At 52.4% G+C, this 7,936-nt stretch overlaps 1 pseudogene; it reads left to right on the top strand.

Moving 5' to 3' along the window:
* Positions 1-4,741: 4,741 nt before the first annotated feature.
* LOC133993524 (uncharacterized) lies at positions 4,742-6,824 on the top strand (annotated as a pseudogene).
* Positions 6,825-7,936: the final 1,112 nt, after the last annotated feature.

Below are 7,936 nucleotides of genomic sequence, written 5' to 3'. Positions count from 1 at the left end.
GTAAAGAAAATATTTATCAAATCATGAACTATTATTCAAATCATTTTAAACATCCAACCAATGCCCAAAATTATATATTATTCAAACCAATTCTTCACAAAAATAAATCTACTCTCACACTAATAATAAGCTAACCGATGGGTTTATAATGAGGGTTGAACGTGCATATTTGCAGATTGGTAAATCATTCCTAATAAAATTATTTCCATCTCAGTTGTTTAAGAAGTTATGGTAGATACTCTAAATACTTGAGCCACATATTTGTTTACATGTTTACTAACTGGCAGCATTAAAAGTAAGCTGGATTATCTATCATGAGTTCCTGTATGTACTTTGTGATCATGGATCTACCAACAACTATCCCAACATAACTTTGATGCTATAAAGAAAACTTGACCCTTCTCAGGCAAGCTCTGGAGTTATAGGGAGCGTCTTTTGTTTCTATGATTTCTATTGTGTTTATTCATGATGCACGTCATAGATGATGATATGTGATATGAGTGTGAGTGTGACTAATATGATTGTAAGGGCGTTCTCATACCTGCGCCTTTTAATCAGTTTGAATTGAACTAGTTAGTTGTCCCTCTTGGTTTGATTCGTTTGGGCAGGTCTGAATCAAGTAGGAGCCAGAAATTAAATTCTCTGTTGCCGACCACCTGTACCAAGACATTTTAAAGGAGGTGATGTAAAGATGTAAAGGTACTGTATTTGTCACACATACAGTTGTACAGTGAAATTCAGTCTCTGCCTTTAACCCATCCGAAGTACTAAGTGGTCTCTGTCTAGTCTCAAATGGACTCCGTAGCGTTTCCTTTGTGGTTGTATAACGTTTAACGACCTAAATCTTAGCTAACTACGTGGCAGACTGTGGGAGATTGAGTTAAGCCACTTTAGTAACCTGGTGTGCTTACTGGGATGCAATAAACAAAATAAACAGTTGCTAGTAATTAACCCAAAGAAAGAATTGAGGTCTGACCCGGACTAGTGTAAGAATGTAAATTGCTTTTATTATCAATTAGATATTTGGGCAGATAGGATCTTTTTTAGGACCTTCTGCCTTTGTTTATCTCTTTGCAAATGCCCCAGACACATGTGACTAATGAGTGGAATGAGTATTCTCATGTGGCTTGTAGTGATTTATTTTGGTTTGCTTGAATTTTTCTCCCCGTGTGAAAAGAAACCAAGAGGAAAATGCACCAAGTTTCCAAACTCACTCCCTGATTCAGCCCCGAGCAACTAACTGCAGGTTAGAAAACACCTCGAGTCACACTCAATCTAAAAATATGTGTATCATGTCTGTTTGTTTCCAAGCAAAAGCTTACTCGCTGACCCATGTACGCACACTGTATATCAGTATTAAATTGTTACTCGAGAGAAACTCTGTTGCCTAGAGTCACTTGCAACAACATGGCCAGATCATACCCAGAATAAAACCCCTAAAGTAACAGGCTCTCACTGTAATATGGTACAGTGCCAGAGAGTGTGTGTAAGGCAAATTGCATAAGTGTTGGCTGGCACAGCATCATCCACTGGTGATACCGCTTCCCTCGATACAACTTTCTTTTCCTCACCAATTGATTGGATAGAATGGAGGAGAGGGCCAGCTGCCCAGCGTTAAATACTTGAGCCCCTTCATTACTGTAACAGAGGAGCTGTCCGTGGTACTTCCCTGAGCGCCTTCACTGATACTAACACGACTACTGCAGTGTGCTCCATGTGGTTCTTGGATAAATGCTATCCCTGGCCATGAGGGAATAAGATCAGGCATCCTTCTCTTCTTCCTCCTCAGTGTCTTATTCTGTTTTTTTTCTTTCCTCTTCTCCTCCTTAACCTAGATCTGGGAAACCGTTAAAAGAGGCACTCCACCGATTGAGCATCGCACTCTTAAACCTTATCATCAAAAACCAAACTGCTGCAACAGAACCAGAGATATACTTGGTTTTATTTAATGCATTCTCTTTCCTTGTCATAACTTAACAATAATAATAATAATAATAATAATAATAATAATGATGATAATGATGATAATAATGAAGATAATGAATAAACAATGTATTTATAGAGCACCTGTCATACAAGGGATGTAGCTCAAACAAGGAATACAATAAAACAACAGCAAATAAATAAAAAATAAGTGTTTTATCATCTTTTTAGCTCTTTTTTCAGTTTAATAGCCCATAAACTTAACTTTAGTTGAATATAGTGGAGCATCTAGCAGCCAAAGAGCCCGATATTTACCCCTGAAGTTATTAGAGAGCAAAATAGAACTAAATGAAGAGCCACTATTGGAGTTCTCTTTCATAATATTTCGTTCGATGTCTCACTATGGGATGCACGCCTCGCTGCAGCCCTCAGAAGCATTTATCTCATTACGCCAATCCTGATTGGCTGGTGAACGTGTCCGTCCGCCACAGGTAGTCCCACCTACCTTAAATAGCTCATGCGGACGGCACCACCCTCATTCAAACACCTCTTCTCACTCGGAGCATATCTCGCGTCCAGAGCTAGCTAGCTTAACTGTCCATAGACGGATCTTATTTAGCTTCTGTCGCTGGGCGCTACTAGCTTAGGACATTTTTTCTGCTTCGTCGGTCACACCAGATCGAACTCAGTGCTTTCCTGCCCTCCACGGCTTGGTCAGCACTGCTCTCGACGCCCCACCACGGCTACTCGAGCACCGGGCATTAGCACACCAGCTAATTCTCGGCTTCTTCACGGTTAGCACACCAGCTAACTGCCTCGGCTCCCTGCCTGCACACCAGCTCGCACGGAATGGAGGCTAAAACCCCTCACACCAGAGGGCACGGAGACTCCGGAGCCAGACTCTGTCGCTGCGGGAATAAGATATCGAGCATGGATCCACACCAGGTCTGCTCGTGCTGTCTTGGGCTGGAACACGCCCGGGCGGCTATCGAGGTCCCCGGCTCGTGTCAACACTGTGCGGTGTTCACCATCAAGAGTCTCCGCAGACGACTAGCCCGCCAGGCTAGCCTGTCTGGACATGACCCCTATCTCTCTTCCGACGGCGCCGCCGTCGAGGGCGGAAAGGAGGTGGGGGTCGCTGCGGTGGCGACACCGGAGGCTAGCGCCAGCTGGGGCTCCCAGCTCGAGCTAGCCGCGGTTCCCCCGCTGGAGGAAGACGTCCTGGATTTGGACTATGGGGAAGATGATGATGGCGCCTTGGATCTCCTCATATCAGAGGATGAAGAAGAGGATGACATCTTCATCACACCGGCTCGGGCTGCAAAGCCCGCGGCTTCCGTCGACTCTCGGGATGGAGACGAGAGTAGCACACCAGCTTCTCCCTCCCCCAGCTCGGACATGCTCGACGTGTGCAAACGCGCAGCTGCCCGGCTGGGCATCCCCTGGCCCGCTGTCGTAGCTGAGATCACCAGATCACGCTACGAGGGGAAGAAATTGCCCTTGGCCAAGAGCGCGACGAAGCAACTTCTCCCCGTCTTCCCGGAGCTGCTGGAGGAGGTGGCGCGCTCATGGAGAGACCGCCCCTACAGCAGCCGGAGCCCGGTTCCCGGGGCCTCGTCCCTCGACTGTGAGGCGATGGAGAGCCTGGGTCTGCTCCGCATGCCTCCGATGGAGCCACTTGTTGCAGCTCACCTTCACCCCCAGCTGTCAGCGGTGTCCTCCCGGAGCCCCAGCCTGCCGTCCAAGTCCGACCGTTTTCAGTCAGCCCTGACTGAGAAAGCGTACAAGGCGGTGGCGCTCTCGGCCAGAGCGCTCAATGTCCTCTCGCTGCTCACGGCTTACCAGGCTGAGTTGTGCGAGGATGTTGTGCAAACTCAGGACTCAGCTGCGTGGGAGGAGATACCGGTCATCACCGACCTGTGTCTCCGTGTCCAACGCTGCGCGGTCCAGGCCACGGGTAGAGCGATGGGGACCATGGTTCTGCAGGAGCGAGCGCGGTGGCTCAACCTCGCCAGCCTGTCAGACAGAGAGAAGGACGACGTCCTGGACATGCCCATTGTCCCGGAGGGGATTTTTGGTTCCGCCCTAGCATCGATGCAACAACGGTGTGAAGCCAAAAAGAAGGAAGACGAAGCTCTCAAGCTCTGCCTCCCTCGCAAGCCCCCAGCTCCCTCTCCACCTGCGCAGCGTAAATCATTCGCGCAGGCTGCTTCCCGGGTTTCGCAGTTCAAAATACCGAAACATCCGAAGCCTCAGCCCGCCCCGCCGCCCGTGCCCGGTCGGCCCGGCTGGTTCAAGAAGCCCTCGGCCCCAGCTACAGCTCCGCCGGCACAGCCCGCGCAAGCTACCAGCCACCAGGCCAGGAAGAAAAAGAGAGCGGCCTGACCGCCCCTCTCGTCACCGGTGATGCAGCTGGAAGTTCCCTGTTCTCCAGCTCCACCTGTTTGGCTTCCGAGCGTGCACTCCGGGGCCCCCCACGCCCCCATCTCCCAGCTGCCACGGACCGTGCCAGAGCAGACCGGGAGAGACGGACATCTGACGGCAGAGGGTTCAGCGGTTGCCCCTCTCCCATGTCCACAAGCACGCACACACACACAAGTTTTCATAAAGAAAATAAAATGTGTCCCGCTGTCGCATCCGGGCCGAGTGCCGAGGGCGCAGCTAATAAAAGCCAAAACTATAAAAATAAACAGCGCGGTGGCGGCACCTGCTGTCCCACCCCCGGGGAAAGCTGCGGCTTTTCCCGGGTTGAGGGCAGTGAGGTCCCCGTCACTGCGTTGTCCTCCCGGGCCAAAGTGCACAGCACCGCCCAGAGGCCATGTCAGTTTTCCACCACGAGAGGACCGCACCGCGGTTGGGACCTCTCATGGTGGAAGAGCTGCAGCGCGTCTCACCTCTCTGCCGCAGGTGGCAGAGGTGGGCTGCGCTCGCAGCTTCGCCCTGGGTGTTGAAGACGATTTTGAGGGGTTACAGGCTGCAGTTTGCCGCTGTTCCCCCTCGATTCGCCGGCATAATACACTCCCAGGCTCAGGGAGAGTCAGCTCGTGTTTTGCAAGAGGAAATCCTCTCACTGTTAAACAAAGGAGCAATCTGTGTCGTTCCTCCCGCACAGTGTCAGAGCGGTTTTTACTCCAGGTACTTTCTGGTCCCAAAACGGGGGGGAGTGGTATTCGCCCTATCCTGGATCTACGTGCTCTGAACAAATTTCTCAGGAAATACAAGTTCAGGATGCTCACACACGCATCCCTGCTGCGCCTGGTGCGACAGAACGATTGGTTCACTTCTGTCGATCTGAAAGACGCATATTTCCACATTCCAATATATCCTCCCCACAGAAAGTATCTGAGGTTCGCTTTCCAGGGGACGTGCTACGAGTACCGCGTGCTCCCATTCGGTCTGTCTTTAAGCCCGAGGGTGTTCGTCCGGTGCACGGAAGCGGCGATAGCCCCACTGAGACAGCAGGGCATTCGCTTGGCCACATATCTGGACGATTGGCTACTTTTGGCACAATCGAGGCAGGAGGCCATGGCGCATACGCGTATTCTCACACGGCACCTATTAGACCTGGGTTTTGTGATAAACGCGGAAAAGAGCATGCTGTGCCCGACACAGGACATAATCTTTCTGGGATTATCCCTGGACTCGGTGATTTTCACGGCGCGCCTCTCGGCGGAGCGAGTGAGAGCTTTCAGAGCATGTCTCGCGCTTTTCCATCCAGGCAAATCTGTTCAATTCAGATTGTGTCTTCGATTACTCGGACTGATGGCGTCAGCCATTCTCGTGGTTCATCTCGGTCGCCTCCACATGCGGGAATTCCAGCTCTGGGTGGCCTCATGCGGGCTGGATCCCGTGCGTCATGGCGCACGGAGAGTGTTGGTTACGCCGGGGTGCGTCAGGGCACTGCGCCACTGGCGAGCCCCGTCGTTTCTGACCCGCGGGGTGCCCATGGGCTCTGTCCTGTCCAGGAAGGTGGTCACTACGGACGCCAGCCTGACAGGGTGGGGCGGAATTCACGAGGGCCGGTCAGTGAGGGGCCGCTGGAGTGTGGACCTCCAGCGGTCTCACATAAATTTTCTGGAACTTTCAGCGGTGTTCCTCTCCCTGAAACACTTCCTTCCGTCTCTCATGGGCCATCATGTCCTGGTGAGGACGGACAATACGGCGACGGTAGCGTACATCAACCGCCAAGGGGGGTTGCGCTCTCGTCAGTTGCACATGCTGGCACGCAGACTGATCCTGTGGAGCTGCGGTCGTCTCCTCTCCCTGAGGGCGACGCACGTCCCGGGAGCTCTGAACACGGGCGCGGACCTGTTGTCCAGGGGCGCGCCGGTATACGGGGAGTGGACTCTGCACCCAGAGATTGTGGAACAGATATGGGCCCGTTATGGTCGGGCCGCGGTGGATCTGTTCGCGTCAAGAGGAAACGCGCAGTGCGCGCTGTTTTACTCTCTGCGCAACCTGGATGCTCCCCTCGGCATAGACGCACTAGCGCACGTCTGGCCGCACGAGCTTCTTTACGCGTTCCCTCCCCTGGCCCTGATACCCCCCACTCTGTCCAGAGTGAGGGACCACGGCCACGCGCTGATTCTGATAGCTCCGCATTGGCCTGCAATGCATTGGCTGGCGGAGATATATCGGTTGCTGTGCGCGCAACCTTGGCAGCTCCCGCTGCGCAGGGACCTGTTATCACAGGGGGGGGGACGGTTTTCCACCCGCACCCAGAACGCCTGGCGCTGTGGGTTTGGCCCCTGAGTGGTTCAATTTGTCAGCTGTGGGACTCCCACAGCGTGTGATTTCCACTATACAAAGTGCTCGAGCCTCTTCCACTAGGTCTCTGTATGACTGTAAGTGGAGAGTGTTTGAGGACTGGTGTCACAGAAATGGCCACGTTCCTTTTCAGTGTCCAGTAGGTGTGATATTGTCATTCTTACAGGACCTGATTGACAAACGAAAAGCCTTCTCCACAGTTAAAGTGTACTTGGCAGCTATAGCCGCCTGTCACGTGGGGTTTGGGAAACAAACAGCGAGCCAGCACCCGCTGGTTTGCCGTTTTATGAAGGGAGTGCGCAGGCTTCTCCCCGTGTCCAGACCGCTGGTGCCACCATGGGATCTGGCTGTGGTTCTGGAGGGGCTCAAGGGTCCTCCTTTTGAGCCGCTGGGGGGAGCAGGTTTGAAACACCTGTCTCTCAAGACAGTGTTGTTACTGGCTCTGGCTTCGGCTAAACGGGTTAGTGACATCCATGCGCTTTCGGTGCATCCATCATGCACTCAGCTTTACCCGGGGGATGTGAGGATGATTTTGAAGCCCAACCCGGCCTTTGTGCCTAAGGTAGTGGGCTCATGTTCTCCTATTGACCTTGTGGCCTTTGCTGCCTCGCCTGGAGAGCAGCGGTCACATGCGTTATGTCCAGTCCGTGCGGTGCGCACTTACATGGACAGGACTAAGGGTTTCAGGAGGAGCGATCAGCTGTTTGTCTCCTGGGCTAATCCTCATAAGGGGAAACCTGTCACAAAGCAGCGCCTGTCCCACTGGGTCGTGGAGGCGATTGCTTTGGCTTATACGAGTCAGGGTTTGCAGACACCTGCGGGTCTGCGGGCGCACTCGACTCGGGGCTTGGCCGCATCCTGGGCCTTATTCAGGGGAGTTTCTGTTCAGGACATCTGTGCTGCAGCGAGTTGGTCCTCGCCTCTCACTTTTGTCCGTTTTTATATGCTGGACGTCTCCGCTCCGTGCGTGGCACGCGCGGTTTTGCTGTCCTGATTGGAACAGAGTACCTTTTTCCCTGTGGGTTGGTGGACGCTCGATAAGCTTGTCTGGCAATACGGGAGCAACCATATCCCATAGTGAGACATCGAACGAAATATTATGAAAGAGAACTTTAGGTTATTTACATAACCCCGGTTCTCTGAGTAATATGAGTGAGATGTCTCACCAGACTACCCTTCTTGCTTGGGCGAGTGAGAAGAGGTGCTTATCTTGAATGAGGGTGGTGCCGTCCGCATGAGCTATTTA

This window comes from Scomber scombrus, chromosome 14, assembly GCF_963691925.1.
Source record: "Scomber scombrus chromosome 14, fScoSco1.1, whole genome shotgun sequence".
In the NCBI taxonomy this organism is placed as follows: domain Eukaryota; kingdom Metazoa; phylum Chordata; class Actinopteri; order Scombriformes; family Scombridae; genus Scomber; species Scomber scombrus.
This window is presented reverse-complemented; position numbering and strand designations above follow the sequence as displayed.